At 34.1% G+C, this 24110-nt stretch overlaps 2 long non-coding RNA genes across 3 annotated transcripts; one reads left to right on the top strand and one right to left on the bottom strand.

Annotated features, from left to right (window-relative positions):
* Positions 1–16909: 16909 nt before the first annotated feature.
* LOC127721762 (uncharacterized) lies at positions 16910–21338 on the top strand. The gene is made up of 3 exons (XR_007991436.1): positions 16910–17046; positions 19434–20023; positions 21146–21338. It is a non-coding gene; the product is annotated as an uncharacterized LOC127721762 (long non-coding RNA).
* LOC127721761 (uncharacterized) lies at positions 17040–22172 on the bottom strand. Of its 2 annotated transcripts, XR_007991435.1 has the most exons (4): positions 21791–22172; positions 19843–20964; positions 18577–19016; positions 17040–17896 (listed from the first exon to the last, which is right to left on the bottom strand). It is a non-coding gene; the product is annotated as an uncharacterized LOC127721761 (long non-coding RNA). The 2 variants fall into 2 exon arrangements; XR_007991434.1 differs by lacking the exon at positions 18577–19016.
* Between the last annotated feature and the right edge of the window lie 1938 nt (positions 22173–24110).

The raw sequence follows: 24110 nt of genomic DNA, 5'->3' as shown, positions 1-24110 counted from the left end.
TGGAATAGAATCAATTAATTATCAGTCTCTGCAAACTGTCTCAATTCTGTTTTACATTCTGTGAACTATTAGGGTTGTTCCAAAAATGGGAGATTACAGGCACTCCAAGTGATTAGTCTTAAAGCTAACTACATTACCTTTTATCAAAGATTAGCCTTTGACTGTTCATGTGTAAGCTTGGGTTCAGAAGTACATTAGAGCAGTGAAAGTAGTTCTCATTTCTGAAATAAGAAAAATTTTCAAATAATATTTTGTGTGTACTGGATTTAAAAATTCGTAAGGGTTTCGTGGAACCCAGTGTCTCGCCTACTTTTGCTGTTAATCGCAGGCTCAACAAAAATGAGATGAGGAAAAAATTTAATAAAAATATTCCTCTCCATACAATTTTTTTATTGTAAGAAGCTTCTGTCCAAGTTTGGTAAAAATCCAAGATAGTTTATGAATCTAATAAATGTTTTAAAAAATTTAACTGCAGACTGTATGTAATGTTAACTGGAAGAAAAACTAAGTCCATTTATAAGTAAAATATGGATAAACAAGTACAAAATTTTAATAAAAATTTCCTTCTAGATACTAGCTTTTGATCATAAACAAACTTCTGTCCATGTTTGGTGCAAATCCAGGATAGTTTAAGAAAGTTATTTAAATTTAAAAACTTTAACCACAGAGTGAATGTAATGTTTCCTGGCAGAAAAACTAAGTCCATTTATAAGTAAAATACGGAAAAACAGGAATTTTTGTTTTTAAATTTACTTCTGGATACTATCTTATGATCATAAACAAGCTTCTGTCAAAGTTTGGTAGAAATCCAGGATAGTTTAAGAAAGTTATTAAAATTTCAAAAACTTTAACCACAGAGTGAATATTTGTGGACACCGCCGACGGAATGTAGGATCGCTATGTCTCGCTTTTTCGACAAAAGTCAAAGGCTCGACATAAATGATAATATGGTATATAACAGTCAGTTATTACTTTGCTTTATATCAATTCAATGTCAATTTTGCAAATATGTTCCTAGTTCTGTAGTTTGCAATTTTATTTCCTGTACTTTTTCTGTGGCCTTTCTTAACCATTGATTTTCTTTTCCTTTCAGCTGAAATAATTATCAACGATGAAAATGTTTTTACCAATGATGATTTATCTACACAACACGGTGTTGCAGAAAGGGACATAAGCAATGATGGCAAGTTTTTCAAGTCATTTCAATTAAGCAACATGAAAACTAGTTTGTCAAAAATGTATTGCAACAGTCACAAATGCAAAAATGTTCGGTTAATATTTGCAAATTTTCATTTTAAATTAGAATTCAAACAAATATATATACATTTACTAAAATTAGAACGCTTTTTTAAATCTAAATGTGGAAAAACAGAAATATGTGTAATGGACACAATGTAGTGCTTTAAATATTGTATTTCATTGTTAAAGTTGCAAAATATATAAAATTGAGAATGGAAATGGGGAATGTTTCAGAGACAACAACCTGACAAAAGGACAGAAAACAGCAAAAGTCCACCAACGGATCTTCAACACAGGAAGAAAATCCAACATCCAGAGGTGGCCTTTAGCTGGCCCCCCAACAAAATGTGTCCTAGTTCAAAGAAAATGGTCGTCACACTAAACTCCAAAACATATAAATGAGTACTATATTTACTTTTGAAACCCTAATATTGCCAACATATATATTTAACAATGAATGTTATCTAGACATCGAGATACATATGAGACATAATACCCACTACTATCGTAGGATGGCATAAATTATGTTTTCTTACCCTAATTATTTGTCTTTTAGATGGAAAACTTGATGAAGAAGACAAAGCTGTATCCGAATCATCTACTTTCTATGATATCGCTGATATTGGTATAACCTCTTCAGGATGCAAAATCAGTGATGATCTAAAAGCTGATCATCATGATGCTGAAAGTAAGTGACCATGGTCATGTTGGTTCTGTAATGAAATAAATGCTATATAATTTACAATATATAATCAAAACATAATATCAAAATAGAAATAGTAGGTGTTTTCAAAGGATTGCTTTCTAAAAATGAAAGTAATGTTAACCCATCCTTGGATCTTAATCACTGAAATAATAATTTTATAAAGTTGACTGCCAAATTGAGATCCAAGTTTAAGGGATTAAGTGGACGATTTAATAATTTCAATTAAACCATATATGTACATTTATATTAAAACCTAGGCCAGGGATTGAACCTGGGACCTACTCAACACATGAGTCGAGTTGCTCTACCATCTGAGCTACCTAGTTTAACAATTCACATTATTTCCCTGTAACTTAAATACTATCATTTGCCATGCTTACAATCCACTATCATCTTATCAAAAGACTTATCAATTGTAAATGTTGCAAGTTAACAATGTCGTAAATATTTTCTTGTGATTTTTATATCTTTAAACAATATGTATTATAAACTATATATGTCTTTTATACACAGCAGCCAAATTCACTGGTCTTAGTGATTCAAGCAGACCAGACGCCAAGATAGCACCACCGAACTTTATTGCTAAACATGGTATGTCTGTACTGATAAAACAATATAATCATACTTACATGACTTAAGGAAATGTACGCATATTGATGGGTTTTTTTATCATCCTATTTATATGAAAAAGTTAACCTGGGCTCGCTTATATAATTGAGATTCCAACTTCCTTCCATCTTAACGTCCAGATTGAAAAGTAAAAAAAAAGAAATTTCACAGAAAAAATGTATTTTAATCCCATAAGATAGCATGTGCAACTCTCGCTGAATATGAAATATCTGCCACTGGATTTCAAGCAAGAAACTGAAATCAATCATTGTAGTTTAATTTACAACTACTTAATATATACATAAGTGTAATTCATCTTACCTTCCCTGAAGAAACTGCCAATAGAGAGAATCAGTCTATCTGCTTAACAGATTTTACCAGTACAGCAAAGTACACAAATGAAGTAATTAACAAATGCTGTCATGCCTATGGCTGTTAATATAAATAGTTGATATACTCTTTTATATTTGAAGTTCTTTCTTTCTCATTTTACAGTAATAACAATAAATTATTCTTTAAAAAAATATAATAAATTAAAAACTGTTTTCAGGAAAAGGACTAGGTTTACAAATAACAACAGAGGACGAGAACAGAAAAGTTAAATTACTGTATAAAACATATATCAAAGGTACATTTTGCCATACTACTTTTTGTTCAGATTTTAAATGATTCAAAGTTAATAAAAGCAAAGTAATTTTTTCCTTGTATACCTACTACAATCATGATAATTGCAAAATATTCCAATTTTCATCTTACTTACTTTTGTGAATGGTTATATTAGTCTCAGCAGATATCTTACTGAAAAAAAGATAGCAAATGATAAATATTAATATGAATGTGTGTATTCAAAATTTAATATATAATCTGCATAGACAAACACATATATCTATATACCTCTTACAGACACAAAGAGAGAATTTGACGGAGTAAGCAGTACAACAACTGTGAGAAAGAAAATAGCAGTTAAAAGAAAACTATTTGACGAAGCTACAGGTATAAAATACCAATATATTTCAACTATAACATAAACATCTATTCTTCTATACCTCGTGTATCAATATGGATACATACACCATTAAAACGTTTAACCCGCTGCAATTGTTTGCACCTGTCCGAAGTCAGGAATCTGATGTTCAGTAGTTGTCGTTTGTTGAAGTGGTTCATAAGAGTTTCTCGTTTTTTTTTATATAGATTAGACCGGTGGTTTTCCCGTTTAAATGGTTTTACACTAGTATTTTTTGGGGACCTTTATAGCTTGCTGTTCTGTGTGAGCCAAGGCTCTGTGTTGAAGACCGTACCTTGACCTATAATGGTTTACTTTTATAAATTGCGACTTGGATGGAGAGTTGTCTCATTAGCACTCATACCACATCTTCTTATATCTACCTATGGACAAGTCAAAGAGATGTTTCCAAAATTGTAAATATTACCTTTTTGCACCTGGCCTAATCATTCTTTCTATATTAAAATCAGTTATAAACTTTAAAACATCCAAAAATTTATTTCAGGTCTCTTTTTTTATTTCCACCCCATAAACACTAAGAAATGAATGAGAAAGGGAAAGAAAAAAACACTTTAATTAAACAGGGAACTATATTTGTGGACAACAAAAAGAGGGGTAATTAATTGTGGTCTTGGGTCCTTAGTACAAGACTGACATGAGCCAGCAAAACAAAAATTTCCTAAAAAAAAATGGGACAGACAGTGAGACAGATAAGTATTATCAGTACCAGTATACAAAAATCTGCTTTAGCATGCTTATAATTAGATATTTTTCATTTAGGCAAACAGGATTTTAGAAATTTAAAGATATTACCAACTACTAACAAGATGAAAATGGTGGAGAACTTCATCAATAATTCAAACAAAGGTAATTTCATTGATTACATTTTAAACAATATCTTTTTAAATGTGTGTAATAAATCTTTTATACAAGAGAATTATAAAAGCAATGTGACTGAATTTTTTTCTTCTTCGGTATGGTACATTTTCCATTTGATCCACACTTAATCCAAAAAAAAATATATGTCTGTTTAAGGTTACATACTTTAAAAAAATAGGGTAGGTTGGTCGGTATTTCCATTTTATTTTTGTGACATGATTTTGAGTCCTGCCTTATTGTCTTGTCGTGGAACGAGTTGATCATGGGCCGAGTTTACCCCTATTTTTAATGATTGGATTATTTCCCTTGGTAAAAAAATGGCGGCAAAGTGTTTATTTCATCACATGAGTTGCGAATTTCTTTAAAACGGCTGTCATATTCACGATTGTGAACACTGGGATGTATCAGGCAATTGATTTATATTATTTGCAACACTAACTTCGCTTTTGACACGAGTTCAGTTTATTTTTCACTTTACGACGGAAATAAAATGACTTAGGGTCGGCGCTCAAAAATAGGGTCGGTCGGGTAACCGTAAACAGACATATATTTTTTTTTGGCCTTAATGAATAAATTTCATTATTAATTTGATTTACCATTTAATGGCGTTGGATTTGAACCAGAACTTGTTAATTATTGTAGAATACGAATAGTATACTAGTAGTCTATAGATGCTTCTGACATGTAAATTTCTTGCATTTAATTTAAGTTCAGATCTTTATGGCCAATTTGTACATTTTCCCTCTGATCTTGCTGCCTAATATTTTAAAGATTCAGACCTGACTTGATACATGTAGTACCAAAAAATATTAGGCAATGAAGTCATGTATCAAGACAACAATTTATCAATGAAATGCACACAACTTCATTCATAAAACTTAACAACTATCCCAACCAATTGTATGCGTAATGGTAGTTTGACTCAATAATTCATTCTACTTCATATTCTCAACCAAACAGATACATGATAAATTGCCAATAAAAAGAATAATGGCATTTCATTTTTTTATACTGACCACATTAGCTTGAATATCTGTATATCAGCAACCCTAAAGGCTTGATGTATATTTGTGCTCATAAAAGTTGGTATCAAGAACAAATTGCATCTATTCTAAATAAATCATTTAAATGAAAGTTATCATTAAAGGTATGCATTAATAAAAATAATAAAGAGTCAACATTGAAAATGGTTTTACTTACTTTTAGTTATGGCAGACATTCCAAGATTAAGAACCGAGATGGACTACTGTAGGGACTTGCTTGGTGGTGAAACAGATGATACCACTAGTGTTGTGAAATTTCAGACTTTAACAGAGAAATATCCAGCAAACAAAAACTTTGTCCGGTCTTTGGACATAGCAATGGCAAAACTGCAGTCATCTGTCAGTAAAGAACACAATAAATTAAAGAAAATGTTGTTGGAAACAAACTGTGATGCTTTAATCATTAAGAGAATTAAAACAGCTGAAATGTTGATGAAAAAATGGAAAATTTACTTCTGGTAACTCAATTCCATGAAAGAAACTAATAAAAAAAAATAGATAATGTTGATTGAAGACCTGAAGTGATGTTACTTTTTTTCATCTGGCAATTTTTTCGAATTTCTGATTTAGCATTTCACCTGCATACATTTTGTAACATATTTTGTACAGTCTTTACCTTGAGAAGATCTATCACATACCCTAGGTCACTGTTGATACATCTTCTCAAAGGTTATGTTCTGTTTACAAGGATACCAATCAACTGACTATCATTGAAGGAAAACTAGTATTTTTAAGCTACTTACATGTAGTTGATGATTTTTTTTACTGTTTTAAGATTCAGTCTACTAACTTGTATATAAACATGTTATAGTTCAAAGGCATTAGGCAGTAACTATTTAAATATGTATGTAATGAAAAAGTATAAACATTACTCCATAACAACTAGAACAAGTTTTTGATGGCCAACAAAATCTTTAACCATATACTACTGTAATGTTGATGACTTTGACAACAACGGAAAGTAAAATCCTTGTGTATAGTTTCAATTACTGATACCACAGGCTTAACAAAAAGGCTCAATGATCACAGTTTTTCTCTTTCAGAATATTCGGCATGAAAATAAGTTTGTCTCGGATAACACAGTGACCCTAGAAAATTTCAGATTCATTTAAATAAAATGTAACTGTAATAAGATGTACCAAATATGCCAAACTGTGTTGTTATAAATATAGATATTTTCAATGTTGAAACAACTTAACAAATTACATAAAAATTAACTGGATTTCTGAAGAGAAAAGAAGAGTTGCAAGCTCAATAAAAATATCAATGATTCTTTATTGGTTGAAGTTTTTAAGTGATGGACATTTTGTTTTAGATCATGCAATAGATTTCCACCATATTGGGGGAAAAATAGTAATGTTTTTTTCTTTCTCTATGAACAATAATCATGAAAAATGATGAGGTTCTATAGCTACATTGTATATGCTGAAAGTGTTAAAACATCGGCTTAATCTGAGTAGTTATGAACATTGCAAAGAGAGTTTCACTAAATGGAATAACTATGTTGTATACATCATGTACATGCAAGTGTGCAATTGTTCAAGTAAACTATTTGTATCAGTTCAATATTAAAAACAATCTACTACATAAATAACCATGTAGATTGAATAAAAGGAGGTATTAAACAATATTTTTAAGTTCCAGTACAATTTTTGTCAAGCAACAATGTCACATGGTATTCTACCAAATAACAATTTTCTGATTTTAAAATCAAGTTTGAAAAAATCAGATTTACTAGCAAAGTTAAGTTAGATTAACTTCAATCATTGGGGAATTCAATGTTAGATTTTTTTGTTGCTAAAATGGTAAACATTCCTTCCCTCGCTAGTTTTAATATATGAAATAAAAATTTAATTTATTTTCAACAATCACCCCCCCCCCCCCCCCCCTTGTTTCCTTTATGCACCACAGCCAATCAAACTTAACTAACATAGAAATAAAATTGAACAGCAGGATTTAGGGGTTGAAACCAAGAGAAGAGTAGGGATCTCAAATGTAATTTTTTGGTATTGTATTTCTCAAAAAATAAATAGAGAAGTCTAATTCATTCATCATCGTACGAACGTATGAATACATTATGTTCATCTAGTTAAGGTTTACGTTTGACATCAGGAGTCTACCTATGTCTATGATGTCACATATTTAAGACTTCATTAGGGAAGTACATGTATGCATTAGCCATTACATCTCCTTTTCATACATTTTTTGCCATATATGCTCATTAAAGTCTTCTACATTTTCTAGGAGCGGGGGGGGGGGGGGGGGGGGGGGGGTGTCAGTTTTTTCCCCATTAATTTCAAGGTTGATTGGTTCTAAATATCTTTTTCACAAGCGAAAAAATAGTTTGATCCATTAAAGGGGCACTAGCTGTCAAATTCATGTTCACCGATTTGACTCAAATTCTCATATTTGATTTAAAACAATGTAAAACATTTATCCAAACTATTAAAAGTCTAAAATAAACAGTTGACAGGACACGGGCATAACATGTAGCTTCGTTTCGTGTGTATTTTAGTCTAGTCGCCATCTAATTAACTATCGAGTTGACCTCCAAAGTCATCCGATGACCATATAAGCGATGTAAACATAAATAAAGATACAAATAGATTAATCGAACTCGTGCTATTGGATTTTTCTAGGTCTGTTTAATTTCATATTATAGATTAAAAGATCATCGTTTTTACCTGTATAAGAATGATTTTTTTGTGGATCGGATCAGTCAATCAAATGATTTACCTTTGTTTCACTTTCAATGTTGACATTCTTTTCCTTTAAATAACTTTATACATACAATTCACGTGTTATCCATCTCTAGCTAAGGGGTTAAATTGAAGTTCACATGAATATGGATTCAATGAGGTCGAATTATTCACTTGCAAGTGAATAATTCATCATCAATGTTTCTTAGCTTATTTTGACAAAATTGAACCATACTGGCAGCTAAAAACAAATAATTATTTCACTTTTTCACTTTCATTAATGATTGAACAAAAAAAAATCAAATATTAGATTTTTTATATATCTTGTAGCTAGTGCCCCTTTTAACAGACAAAAATAAATCAATATCCGAAAAAATAGGGTAGGTACACGTAGATAAAATTATTCTTTTCTTTAAAATATTTTATATCGACTATATAAGGAATTGTTTAAGAACATATCAGCTTCACCAAAGTTAGCTCGACTTTAATGGGGTTTAACTCAATATCTCCATACAATGGGTTAGGGTAGATAGGGAGACAGTAACCCTTTTCTATTTTGGCTTTATTATGTATGAGAAAACAAATGAAAAATGCTACATGTACATTAGTTAAACTTTTAGATATGAATTTTATAATGATCATTCACTGATGCAGAAAAAAATTAAAATAGCCTCATGATAAGAAGATCATGAAAATGTCACAAATATATTAATTTGTTCATTATTCAAATTTCTGTTATATCCTATATACTTGAATAAACAAGTTGCTTTTATTTAATCTACAATAAATTGTTTGACACAGGATAACACATCATGCCCCAATGACAGTTGAATTATGGGAGTCTTAAAGAATCATAAAAAACTTTTCAACTTTATATCTATCAAATAGATATGTAAATGTACATGTCATATGCATAAACCCTTGATAAGAACTTGCATTGAAAATAAAATAGTCAAAAGTATATTATTGATCTTTATCTTTTTTTTATTCATGTTTTACATGATTGTGAAGTCTTGCCAGTAAGTAAATGTTCTGATGTTGAGCTTTTACACCACAGTACAGTCCCAGGTGAAAAGAGAGATGTAAGTCTAAAAAGTTTATAACAGTTTGCTTCGACGTCTGGAAAAGAAAGTAAGGGGATCAGATAGTCTAGGTGGGGTGTGAAGAAGGATATTTTTGTGGAATAACTTCCTTTTCATTTTCTTGTTTCCTCGAATATAAAAATAAAAGGTATGTGGTATGTCAATGAGACCACTATCCACCAAAGTTCAAATGAAGTGGATGAAAGCAATTATAGGCAACTGTATGGCCTTTAACAATGAGTAAAACACATACGATATAGTCGTCTATAAAAGACCCCATAATGAAAAATATATGAAATTAAATTGAGAAAACTAACAGCCTTTTTTGCCCCGGCTTTGCTGCACAGAAATATATTTTTATTTTCAAGTACACAATTATCTAATGCATTTTGTGTGCCAGTCTGTTCCAATAACTTTTGATGTGTACTAGACCTAAAATAATTTTGCCAGAAGTGAGGATCACGAGCTCGAGGGACCTAAACCTGCTAAAAGGGTTTGGGTGTTTCCTCCCTCAAAAGAAATTTTGGAAAACACATATCAAAAAGTCAGCTACAAAAGGTCCGGTCATAAAAATAATTCAATTGTGAAAACTATTGGCCTTTTTTCTTCACTTAGCTGTTAAGACTTATATTTTCACTCCTAAGTACACAATTATTTCCTGTATTTTGTATGGCACAGTTTTCATGGCAGAAAAGAATAATAAACAGGAAATGAAATAAACAACAAAACGACAAAAGCAGAAAACAGCCTCAGGTCACTAATAAGTCTTCAATGCAGCAAGAAAATCCCACACTGGAAAGCAGTCTTCTTACATTTTCAATGTGTATCTATTCAGCTGCACCCTTAATGTATAATTGTTAGGCGAAGATCGCCACCCAAACTCTTAAACATACTAATGATCCAAAATTTAACTAAACAAAAACAATAAACTAGCAAAGCTTCAAGGTTTACGATTTGGACAGGTGCAAATATACAACAGGGTTAAACATATTTTGCGAGATTTACCCCCAGGTTTTGGTGGGGTTCATGTTGCTAAGTCTTTAGTTTTCTTTGTTGTGTCATCTGTACTATTATTTGTCTGTTTGTCTTTTTATTTTTGGCCATGGCGTTGTCAGTTTGTTTTTGATCTATGAGTTTGACTGTCCCTCTTTCAAAATCTCCCCCATATTTCTTACCAATATGTTTAATAGATAAGATTTATTTCCAACCTGTTTTGATCAAAAATAAATATCATATGGTCTGTATATCATAAAAAAAAATATTATAAGAACTAGTCCTATAATATATGCCTTCCACATTATATTTTCCCTATTTAACGTGTTCATGCTGCCCCCAAGTTCATATATTATAGACTACACAAGCCTGTTAAAGGACCTGAGAGCTACGGTTCCGCAGCAATTCCCTTCCTAGTCCAACTAATTTGTAACTGCGCGTCTTGAAAGGCTTTTTTTTTGCTGACGCCTTCCTGTGCAAGGAGCTAGTGCAAATAATTATGACGTCTTGAAAGGATATTTTATTTTTTTCCTGCACAGTAACTAATGCAGTAAGGAAACAAAATATTAAATAGCCTTTCAATACCTCATCATTATTTGGACAATGCCCTTCCCTGACAATCACATAAACCAAATGCCTGAAATGGTCGAGCCATAAAACAGAATGTTTGTCAACACTAACCCTACCTAACCAGAAAAAAAACTGCTTCTGTGAAACATTATTTTTTAAATCAGATAGACATGAAGACTTTAAAACATCTGTGATCTGACACTTTAATTTCTCTTTAACAAAGAAAAAGAAATTATCTACCTACCTATCCGCTGTTTCTATCTCTGGGTAGGGTTTGGACAAACCAAAATATGTTCAAGACAATTAAGTGTGGCCTCGTGGCTCACAAAACTGTGAATTCCGATTTTTTCTTGCCCGTCTAGACTTTGTAACAGTAAAATAATAACATGACAGGAGACAGCAAAACTTTGGTGCCAGTCGTGGTGATACTAATTAAGACTAAATACGGACTTACTGAAATTGCTAGCAGCCAACATTTTTAATTGAAGGCAAATGAAGCACGTGGTCCTTCTTTACAAATTCACATCATGGCTTCTCACCTGCATGAAATCTCTTTCAAAGTCCTTTTCCAAGAAAACTAAACCATGACAGTTGTTAACAAATATATTTACTTCTTAAAGTAACAGGCTGAATAAGATTTTTTATCATAACTGCTTCTGATTGTCTGCAGGTCGCCGAACCCATTGCCAACAGGTGCACGTCTGGCCCCAAATTAAGTGAATTGGAATGCAAGCATCGTGGTTACACCGACTATCCAAATAAGGTAAAAAGTAGGCGGAGCTAAATATTCCCCTTCGAATGAACTTTTGATAAATACTTGTTTTACTCCAAATATTCCGATTATTTGAAGTGATAGTACGAAATAAATTACAATTAGGAATCTTATGAGGTATATTATGACATTTATTCCAGGCATTTAGCTTACCTCTGACTACTTTTACACTGCGTCTGCATTGTCAAAAAGGCCCGCCATTATGAATTTTGCTTGGTTAAGGGGAAACAACTCCTGTAATTATTTTTGGTGCAATTTTGCGGGAAATTCATCTTAACGTCGCTGCGAGTCAATTCTAAGACCGCCAAAAAAAAAGATGCATATTTATTAGAAAAAATTGATTGAAGATTCATTAAAATAAGCGATGATTTAAACAATCTTAACTAAATATTTAGCTTCGAGTCTTTGGGGTTAGCAACTCGTTTGCGAAGGCCAGTGACAAATATTTCATGCACATTCAGGATTAAAAATGTAATATTCATTCGATTGATTGATTGATTGTTGGTTGCTTAACGTCCAGTGGCAAATATTTCATGCATATTCAGGACGAGAACAAGTTCACAATAAATACAATAGGTAGGTTCTGTAATAAATTTAGGGATTAAGGTCGGAGAAATTTAGACTGCCACGGGAAATGAGGGTATATTGGATAGGGACAGAAATTTAGCCTTGCAACAGGTCACCTACGGACCCCTCAAAGAGTTGTTGCAAGGGTTCTTAACGTGCAAAGAGCGTGGCACTCTCTTTACACGAGGCATCAGATTTAACGTCCCCCTTCTGACCGGACGTGGCTGCAAATTTGTACATCCCGCACAGCCAAACGGACGCCCCACTTTAGCACGGGTTTTACTGCCGGTCGGAGGAAGACCAATGGTGACCCTTGGGGACTGTCACTTTAGAAGATAAAAATTTAGTTTGTTCAAAAACAATTTTAGGAATTGAACAATCAATTGCATTTTAGGAATTGAACAATCAATTGCAAGTAATGTAATTGCAAGACGAGTACTCCGAAGTGATGGAGTTTATGTTGAAGGACATATCCAAGGGTCTGAGGTTAATTTTACTGTAGATACAGGGGCAGTCCGGACAGTGTTATCCGTACATGCCTTTAATAAAATTCCTCATGTTAATAGACCAAACTTAGAAAAGTCTAATACTTTAGCTTGTGCTGATGGCAAACCCTTAAAGGAGCTAGGGAAAGCTATTTTTGAAATTAAATTAGGAAATTTATGTTTTAGTACAGAAATGATAGTAGCAAATATAGAAGATGAAGCTGAGTTGGGACTAGATGTTTTAATGAAGTCTCAGTGGGGTCCTGCTGATATGAAGCTAACGGATGGAATTATACTGCTTGGTGGTCATGTTATCCATTGTACCCAAATTGGCCAAACAAATAAACTTATTCGAAAAATGTATGTGGCTGACAAATATGAAATTCCCCCAAGATCTGAAATTTTGATTGATGTTTTTGTTAACCGATTTCAAAATGATTCTCCTGAAACAGTCCAAGATTGTATTTTAGAACCCTCTGAGAATTTTTCAGAGATTTTCATTAGTAACGGCACCATGTTTAGTAAAGATAAGCCAAAATGTTACGTGTAAAACTCGTATAATGAACCCATATGATTACAAAAACACTTTGTATCAAGATACAGTAATTGGTTCAGCAGATGTTGTTGAACATGAACCAAAGATATTATTAGAATGTGAGGACACACTTGAAGTAAATAACCAAAATGCAATGAGAAGACTGAAATTTCATGACTCAAATTTAGTGTCTGGGAAGGGGGTATCCAAAGAAGAAATAATTAGACATTTGACTAACAAAGAAAAAGAAAAAGCTGAATCAGTACATTTAAAAGACATGTTCCAAAGTATTACATCTGGACATTCAGAGACAGAGAAGGATGCCATAGCTGACATTTTGAATAAATACTCTGATACCTTCTCCAAAATGAAACCGACCTAGGAAGAACCAGTCTTCTTGAGTTTTGTATTGAGACTGGAGATGCAAAACCAATTAAACAACCCCCTAGACGAGTTCCAATGGCTTATGCAGGTGAAGAAAAGAAGTTGATTGACCAAATGAGGAATCGAGGAATAATTCAGAATTCAGCATCTCCTGGGTCGAGCCCCCTTGTACTAGTATTAAAGAAAAACGGGAAAGTTAGAGCTTGCTGTGATTACAGAATTTTAAATTGGGCTACAAAACCCGAAGTATAACCTCTTCCACGCATTCAGGATTGCTTGGATACTGTTGCTGGTGGCGTTGTTTAGTTCTTTTGATTTGACCAGTGGTTTTAATCAGATTCCCGTCAGAAACCAAGATATTCTTAAAACTGCATTTGTAACTAAATACGGGTTATATGAATACAAAACCTTACCATTTGGACTCACAAATGGACTAGCTTGTTGCCAAAGACTGATGGAGGTGGTCTTCAGTGGACGATATATTTAGACGATATCATTTTATTTTCATTTAATTTCTCCCAACATTTAGAAAGATTAGATATTGTCCTTAAAAGACATTATTATTATCTTCGGGACAGTCTTGTAGTTCAAGATGGACTCCTGTTTAGAAAATTTGAAAAACAAAATAGCACTGCACAGTATTTGCAATTTTTACTCCAGAAAAATTAAAATCTGAAGTTTTACATTGCATGCATAATGCAATTATATCTGGTCATTTAAGCAAGAGAAAAGCCACAGCAAAATTGCTCCAAAGATTTTATTGGTTCGAATTAAGGGAAGATGTCAGAATTTGGATTGCAAAATGTGAGGTTTGCGGGGCAAATACCCCCCCCCCCCCCCCCCCCATCAAAAACTCATCAAAAACTGCAAGGGCTCTCCTTTAGGTAGTATGCCTACTGGTGCACCTTGGGATAGACTTGCCACAGATATAATGGGCCCATTCCCTGTTACCCCAAGAGGCAACAAATACATACTTACAATAACTTGTCATTTTACCAAGTGTGTTGAAATATTTGCTATACAGGACAAGACTGCTGCAATTTGTGAAAACCATATTTTAAACGACGTTATATGTCGATATGGATGTCCTTTGTCCCTTCATTTCGATCAGGGTCGAAATTTTGAAAGCGACATATCCAAAGAGCTCTGTGAGCTTCTAGAAATTTGTAAAACTAGAACCAGTCCCCGAAATCCAAAGGGAAACGGACAATGTGAACGGTTTAATCGTACTGTTCTGGGAATGATTAAATGATATATAAAAGGGAAACAAACTAAATGGGATCAAAATTTGGGATGTTTGGCTGGGGCATACAGAGCCACACCCAATGAATCCACTACCTTAACCCCTAATCTTATGCTTTTGGGTCGAGAGATAAGATTGCCACATGAAATATTAAAAGGGGGTAATCCCTTAACCCTTATAAAAGAAAATAGTAGCAACTATGGAGAACATGTACAATATCTTATTAATAGTCTTTAAAAAGCTCATAAAGTAGCTAGAGCCCATTTGCAGGTAAATGCAAAAAGAAGAAAAGATTATTATGACAAAAAGTCAAATCTAACCATTTTTAAATCTAACAATTTTTGAAGTAAATGACAAAGTATGGTGCATGTTATGAATAAAAAATGGAATAAGTCCCAAGTTACAGACATTGTACACCGGTCCATGTCTGATAACAAGAAAATTTAATGATATAAATTATGAAATTCAAGTAGACAAAAGTGATCTAGGAAAAGTCGTTAATCATGACAAGTTGAAACAATATAATGGAGAAAATATACCAAAGTGGATCAAAACTTTAGTCAAGAAAAAATGATTTCTTGTTATATATAACACTTACTGGGGATTAAGACTAAAATTTCATTTAGTCTTTTACTATAAGTGTGTCATATGAATATTATTTTTAAGTTGAAATAAAATTTTAAATGTTTGCAAATATGTAAACATGGACCAATATAAAATATATATATTTATAAATCTGAAATTTATGTTTGGATTAAAGTCTGATGTTAATATTTATGAATAAAATTAACATTGTCATAAGGTTTGACAATGTATAATTATACTTATACTAAGAGAATAGGGCTTACTCCCAAAGCTAAATCCTGCCTTGTAAAGTTAAGGAATAAAGTAACATGAACTGAAATCAAAGGTCAAGTGTACTTTTAGTGTGAAATATATTGTTGAGTTTATAATACATGTAATAAATAAGTAGTCAAAGTTTAATGATGTTGACAAAGAATATATCAGGGAAAGGAATAAAAAAAATGTATATATGAAAATATATATATTTATATTTTTTGCGTCATAAATTTCAAAATAAGAATTTTTTTAGTTCGTTGGTGTGTACAAGAAGGCAGCATAGGAGAGTCCTTGTAAAATTTTTGTACAAGTGACTCAAAACCTGCCTGTTTTTGTACTTTCAGATGGCTAACCAATTAAAGTGTAAACGGGGACTGGCCTATTAATGTATGTACTGCATTTACCCAGAATCTTTTTTGGCCGAGAAGAATAGGGTAGAGGCCCATATTTTGAAAAGACACCTGGCATTGGATAAAGCAAGATTCTATTGTACTTTGTGTATGTTCAGATGTGACGACAGAAAAAAAAATTGGACAGGCACCTAATCTCATTTGTGCCTCACCTCCACCAGAAGGAAACGCAAATAGTATGTAATATCTTAGGGACCTAGCATATTTAAAAAAGAGTCCTGCCCCCCACCTATTCAACATAACAGTAAGGGACTATGTGCCATTGACACATAGTGAGAGTGCCGGATTTTGGGCAACCAAGTCCCGTGGCCAGCCAGTGTCACCCTTAGTCTCTTTGCCATTGCCTCAGGCCTCTACTCTTGCCAGAATACCGCCTTCTTACCATCATCTGCCTACCATGTCAACTTCCACACCTGCAAGCCTACCAGCATCTGCCTATCATGTCATCTACCATACCTGCCAGTCATCTTTCACCACAAACCATGTCTTATTTTCCAACTGCTACAGCTCATTCTCATTTGCCAGAACCATCATTATATCCAACAACTACAGCAACCGGTCAACCACAACAATCTACCATACCATCAGCTCCAACTTTACGGATGTCAACAATGCCTTCAACAACTCATTTCTAAACGGCCGAACCTCTGAATCAATCTTTTACATACCATCTCCAACTATAAACAAGAGTGCACACGCTGAAATGTCTCGCCTTCTTTACTAATCATTGATATTATGTTGATAGTCCTAAATATAAAGCTTTATTACAACTGTCACATAAACTTAACATTAACCAAGTAAACTAAACATTGACCACTGAACCATGAAAATGAGGTCAAGGTCAGATGAACCATGCTAGGCAGGCTTGTACAGCTAACAATTCTTCCATACAACAAATATAGTTGACCTATTGCTTATAGTTTAAGAAAAACAGACCAAAACACAAAAACTTAACACTGAGCAATGAACCTTGAAAATGAGGTCAAGGTCGAATAAAACCTGCTTGACTGCCAAATAGATCATAAAATATTTCCATACACCAAATATAGTTGAATTATTGCATATAGTATTAGAAAAAAAGACCAAAACTCAAAAAACTTAACTTTGACCACTGAACCATGAAAATGAGGTCAAGGTCAGATGACACCTGCCCGCTAGACATGTATACCTTACAATCATTCCATACACCAAATATAGTAGACCTATGGCATACAGTATAAAAAAAACAGACCAAAACACAAAAACTTAACTATAACCACTGAACCATGAAAATGAGGTCAAGGTCAGATGACACCTGCCAGTTGGACATGTACACCTTACAGTCCTTCCATACACCGAATATACTAGACCTATTGCTTATAGTATCTGAGATATGGACTTGACCACCAAAACTTAACCTTGTTCATTGATCCATGAAATGAGGTCGAGGTCAAGTGAAAACTGTCTGACGGGCATGAGGAGCTTGCAAGGTACGCACATACCAAATATAGTTGAACTATTACATATAGTATTAGAAAAAAAGACCAAAACTCCAAATCTTAACTTTGACCACTGAACCATGAAAATGAGGTCAAGGTCAGATGACACCTGCCCGCTAGACATGTACACCTTACAATCATTCCGTACACCAAATATAGTAGACCTATGGCATACAGTATAAGAAAAACAGACCAAAACACAAAAACTTAACTATAACCACTGAACCATGAAAATGAGGTCAAGGTCAGATGACACCTGCCAGTTGGACATGTACACCTTACAGTCCTTCCATACACCGAATATACTAGACCTATTGCTTATAGTATCTGAGATATGGACTTGACCACCAAAACTTAACCTTGTCCACTGATCTATGAAATGAGGTCGAGGTCAAGTGAAAACTGTCTGACGGGCATGAGGACCTTGCAAGGTACGCACATACCAAATAGTTATCCTATTACTTATAATAAGAGAGAATCTAACATTACAAAAAATCTTTACTTTTTTTTCAAGTAGTCACTGAACCATGAAAATGAGGTCAAGGACATTGGACATGTGACTGACGGAAACTTCGTAACATGAGGCATCCATATACAAAGTATGAAGCATCCAGACCTTCCACCTTCTAAAATATAAAGCTTTTAAGAAGTTAGCTAACGCCGCCGTAGCCGCCGCCGCCGCCGGATCACTATCCCTATGTCGAGCTTTCTGCGACAAAAGTCGAAGGCTCGACAAAAACTTAACACTGAGCAATGAACCTTGAAAATGAGGTCAAGGTCAAATAAAACCTGCGTGACTGCCAAATAGATCATAAAATATTTCCATACACCAAATATAGTTGAACTATTGCATAAAGTATGAGAAAAACAGACCAAAACACAAAAACTTAACTATAACCACTGAACCATGAAAATGAGGTCAAGGTCAGATGACACCTGCCAGTTGGACATGTACACCTTACAGTCCTTCCATACACCGAATATACTAGACCTATTGCTTATAGTATCTGAGATATGGTCTTGACCACCAAAACTTAACCTTGTTCATTGATCCATGAAATGAGGTCGAGGTCAAGTGAAAACTGTCTGACGGGCATGAGGAGCTTGCAAGGTACGCACATACCAAATATAGTTGAACTATTACATATAGTATTAGAAAAAAAGACCAAAACTCAAAATCTTAACTTTGACCACTGAACCATGAAAATGAGGTCAAGGTCAGATGACACCTGCCCGCTAGACATGTACACCTTACAATCATTCCATACACCAAATATAGTAGACCTATGGCATACAGTATAAGAAAAATAGACCAAAACACAAAAACTTAACTATAACCACTGAACCATGAAAATGAGGTCAAGGTCAGATGACACCTGCCAGTTGGACATGTACACCTTACAGTCCTTCCATACACCGAATATACTAGACCTATTGCTTATAGCATCTGAGATATGGACTTGACCACCAAAACTTAACCTTGTCCACTGATCAATGAAATGAGGTCGAGGTCAAGTGAAAACTGTCTGACGGGCATGAGGACCTTGCAAGGTACGCACATACCAAATATAGTTATCCTATTAGTTATAATAAGAGAGAATCTAACATTACAAAAAATCTTAACTTTTTTTTCAAGTAATCACTGAACCATGAAAATGAGGTCAAGGACATTAGACATGTGACTGACGGAAACTTCGTAACATGAGGCATCCATATACAAAGTATGAAGCATCCAGACCTTCCACCTTCTAAAATATAAAGCTTTTAAGAAGTTAGCTAACGCCGCCGTAGCCGCCGCCGCCGGATCACTATCCCTATGTCGAGCTTTCTGCGACAAAAGTCGAAGGCTCGAAAAAAACTTAACACTGAGCAATGAACCTTGAAAATGAGGTCAAGGTCAAATAAAACCTGCGTGACTGCCAAATAGATCATAAAATATTTCCATACACCAAATATAGTTGAACTATTGCATATAGTATTAGAAAAAAAGACCAAAACTCAAAAACTTAACTTTGACCACTGAACCATGAAAATGAGGTCAAGGTCAGATGACACCTGCCTGCTAGACATGTACACCTTACAATCATTCCATACACCAAATATAGTAGATCTATGGCATACAGTATAAGAAAAACAGACCAAAACACAAAAACTTAACTATAACCACTGAACAATGAAAATGAGGTCAAGGTCAGATGACACCTGCCAGTTGGACATGTACACCTTACAGTCCTTCCATACACCGAATATACTAGACCTATTGCTTATAGTATCTGAGATATGGACTTGACCACCAGAACTTAACCTTGTTCACTGATCCATGAAATGAGGTCGAGGTCAAGTGAAAACTGTCTAACGGGCATGAGGACCTTGCAAGGTACGCACATACCAAATATAGTTATCCTATTACTTATAATAAGAGAGAATCTAACATTACAAAAAATCTTAACTTTTTTTTCAAGTAGTCACTGAACCATGAAAATGAGGTCAAGGACATTGGACATGTGACTGACGGAAACTTCGTAACATGAGGCATCCATATACAAAGTATGAAGCATCCAGACCTTCCACCTTCTAAAATATAAAGCTTTTAAGAAGTTAGCTAACGCCGCCGTAGCCGCCGCCGCCGCCGGATCACTATCCCTATGTCGAGCTTTCTGCGACAAAAGTCGAAGGCTCGACAAAAACTTAACACTGAGCAATGAACCTTGAAAATGAGGTCAAGGTCAAATAAAACCTGCGTGACTGCCAAATAGATCATAAAATATTTCCATACACCAAATATAGTTGAACTATTGCATAAAGTATGAGAAAAACAGACCAAAACACAAAAACTTAACTATAACCACTGAACCATGAAAATGAGGTCAAGGTCAGATGACACCTGCCAGTTGGACATGTACACCTTACAGTCCTTCCATACACCGAATATACTAGACCTATTGCTTATAGTATCTGAGATATGGTCTTGACCACCAAAACTTAACCTTGTTCATTGATCCATGAAATGAGGTCGAGGTCAAGTGAAAACTGTCTGACGGGCATGAGGAGCTTGCAAGGTACGCACATACCAAATATAGTTGAACTATTACATATAGTATTAGAAAAAAAGACCAAAACTCAAAATCTTAACTTTGACCACTGAACCATGAAAATGAGGTCAAGGTCAGATGACACCTGCCCGCTAGACATGTACACCTTACAATCATTCCATACACCAAATATAGTAGACCTATGGCATACAGTATAAGAAAAATAGACCAAAACACAAAAACTTAACTATAACCACTGAACCATGAAAATGAGGTCAAGGTCAGATGACACCTGCCAGTTGGACATGTACACCTTACAGTCCTTCCATACACCGAATATACTAGACCTATTGCTTATAGCATCTGAGATATGGACTTGACCACCAAAACTTAACCTTGTCCACTGATCAATGAAATGAGGTCGAGGTCAAGTGAAAACTGTCTGACGGGCATGAGGACCTTGCAAGGTACGCACATACCAAATATAGTTATCCTATTAGTTATAATAAGAGAGAATCTAACATTACAAAAAATCTTAACTTTTTTTTCAAGTAATCACTGAACCATGAAAATGAGGTCAAGGACATTAGACATGTGACTGACGGAAACTTCGTAACATGAGGCATCCATATACAAAGTATGAAGCATCCAGACCTTCCACCTTCTAAAATATAAAGCTTTTAAGAAGTTAGCTAACGCCGCCGTAGCCGCCGCCGCCGGATCACTATCCCTATGTCGAGCTTTCTGCGACAAAAGTCGAAGGCTCGAAAAAAACTTAACACTGAGCAATGAACCTTGAAAATGAGGTCAAGGTCAAATAAAACCTGCGTGACTGCCAAATAGATCATAAAATATTTCCATACACCAAATATAGTTGAACTATTGCATATAGTATTAGAAAAAAAGACCAAAACTCAAAAACTTAACTTTGACCACTGAACCATGAAAATGAGGTCAAGGTCAGATGACACCTGCCTGCTAGACATGTACACCTTACAATCATTCCATACACCAAATATAGTAGATCTATGGCATACAGTATAAGAAAAACAGACCAAAACACAAAAACTTAACTATAACCACTGAACAATGAAAATGAGGTCAAGGTCAGATGACACCTGCCAGTTGGACATGTACACCTTACAGTCCTTCCATACACCGAATATACTAGACCTATTGCTTATAGTATCTGAGATATGGACTTGACCACCAGAACTTAACCTTGTTCACTGATCCATGAAATGAGGTCGAGGTCAAGTGAAAACTGTCTAACGGGCATGAGGACCTTGCAAGGTACGCACATACCAAATATAGTTATCCTATTACTTATAATAAGAGAGAATCTAACATTACAAAAAATCTTAACTTTTTTTTCAAGTAGTCACTGAACCATGAAAATGAGGTCAAGGACATTGGACATGTGACTGACGGAAACTTCGTAACATGAGGCATCCATATACAAAGTATGAAGCATCCAGACCTTCCACCTTCTAAAATATAAAGCTTTTAAGAAGTTAGCTAACGCCGCCGTAGCCGCCGCCGCCGCCGGATCACTATCCCTATTTCGAGCTTTCTGCGACAAAAGTCGCAGGCTCGACAATACAACCATTACCACCACAGCTGATCTTTCATCTTATTTACCAATTGATGTGAATGACTGTCGTGATTATGAAGCATTTTCACCTGAGACTGGCTCCCCTACAAGGAAGGTCCTTGAAAGGGAGGTGGTAGCCATCTCAAAAGATGAAGAGGAGATGGAATGCATCTTGCCACCGTTGCTGGGGCAGGATCCGCCAAGTACATGTAGCAACCTTGATGCAAGGAATGCCATACTAAATGACACAAAGAAACCAGATGAGGATTCAAATCACCAATAATTCAGGACCTGGCAAATTTTACAAAGAGTCAACAAATAATCTTACAAGAGTTGGGGCACCAAACAGATCAGTCACAACCTTGTCTTCGGACATCTCGTTTCTGAGAGGCCAGTTTATGCAACAAGAACGCATTATAAATAGACAGCAGAGAGTACTTGACCGCCTCAACACAGTGAACAACTTACAAAGCCGAATACCTAAAGCCAACGCCAGAACTACCCCATACAATAGAACCACAGCTGCAGGTACACAAAAGAAATCGAAATTAAAGTCCGTTGTAGTTAAAGATAATTAATTTTAAATTTAATAAAGATGTAATTTTATATTTTTAATGGAAATTTTAAGGTATTGTGTATTTGGGTTGTTAATATCAAAAGTAATTTAAGGTTAAGATTAAAAGTTATTAAAATTTATTAAGATTAAACATTTATCTTTGAAATTCATGGAAAGTTAAAAAGTTTAGAAGTTATTTATTTTAGATATAGTCAAAGCTTTCGAGTGTTAAAAAAAATTTAGGTGTATTTTTGAACTTATATTTATATATATATTAGTATATTTAAATATTTTAGTACTGTTTACATGGTATCTAAGTTTTCCTTCAGAAAACCTCTGGTTCTTAGCCATGTTCCACATTTGGTATACATATATGTCTGTCTGGTATCTAACGCTCTAATGCTGATGGTTATAATGATGAAACTCATGGTGTATCTGAAAAGTATTATAATACAAATATATTATGTATAATTTTTACATAGCTTAAAATATTATCATGCATTTGCGTTATAATCATAGATGGTATTAAGGAGAAAACTAATTTCACTTCGTTTTGAAATAATTTTTTTAAATATTTACTCTATTTTTCTTTTTAAGAAGTATATGCAGTTAAGGCTAAGAAAAAAAATCAAAACTTTAAATGGAAGCGTTTGCAAAATTTAAAAGTATTTGCGGGGACGCAAATTATAGTAACGGGGTAAAATGTAGAGTACAGAGCCCAGATACATGTTTTATACAGTGACAAGTGTGATATTAGACTAATCTTTGCATAGACATGGATAAGGTATATTTTTGTTGTATCCATGAAGCATATTTTTTTAATATTCTGTAATTTTTAATAAAGTCCTATTGTGTAGGAAATAGTAACTGTACGAAATAACTTGTACTATACTAGTCTGAAACATATTCATAATTGAGGCAAATAAGTTTTAATTAATATTTAATTAAATAAACATAGAACAATTACAATGATGTTATTTTTTTTAGAAATATTGTATTACTGTCATTGGAATATTTGATAACTAATCTGAAATTCATCTTTATAATTTACCAGTTCATAATAAAAATCCACTGAATAATCCACATCTAAATGTCGTCTGCAATTTAGGCCATGCGGTCATCACGCTTGGTTGAATCCAATATTCACTTTCAGATGATTATAAATCGATAACGATAACTTCTCTGTATTGTAAAGTTTATACGTTCCATTATTACATCTATCTGTCATTATATGTTGATTTTTGAAACGAAATGTCTTGTATTTTAGTGAAGAGACAACTTTAGCAACTGTAGTAACTTCACGCACCTTGCTTGAATTTTATGAATGAAAGGTACGGACATGCGCAGTAGAATCCTTGTGTCACTTAGGACGATTTTTCAATAAAAACACT

The sequence above is a fragment of the Mytilus californianus genome, unplaced genomic scaffold (genome assembly GCF_021869535.1).
Source record: "Mytilus californianus isolate M0D057914Y unplaced genomic scaffold, xbMytCali1.0.p SCAF_12, whole genome shotgun sequence".
NCBI lineage: Eukaryota > Metazoa > Mollusca > Bivalvia > Mytilida > Mytilidae > Mytilus > Mytilus californianus.
Note: the sequence above shows the minus strand (reverse complement) of the source record. Positions and strands in the feature narration are given on the sequence as shown.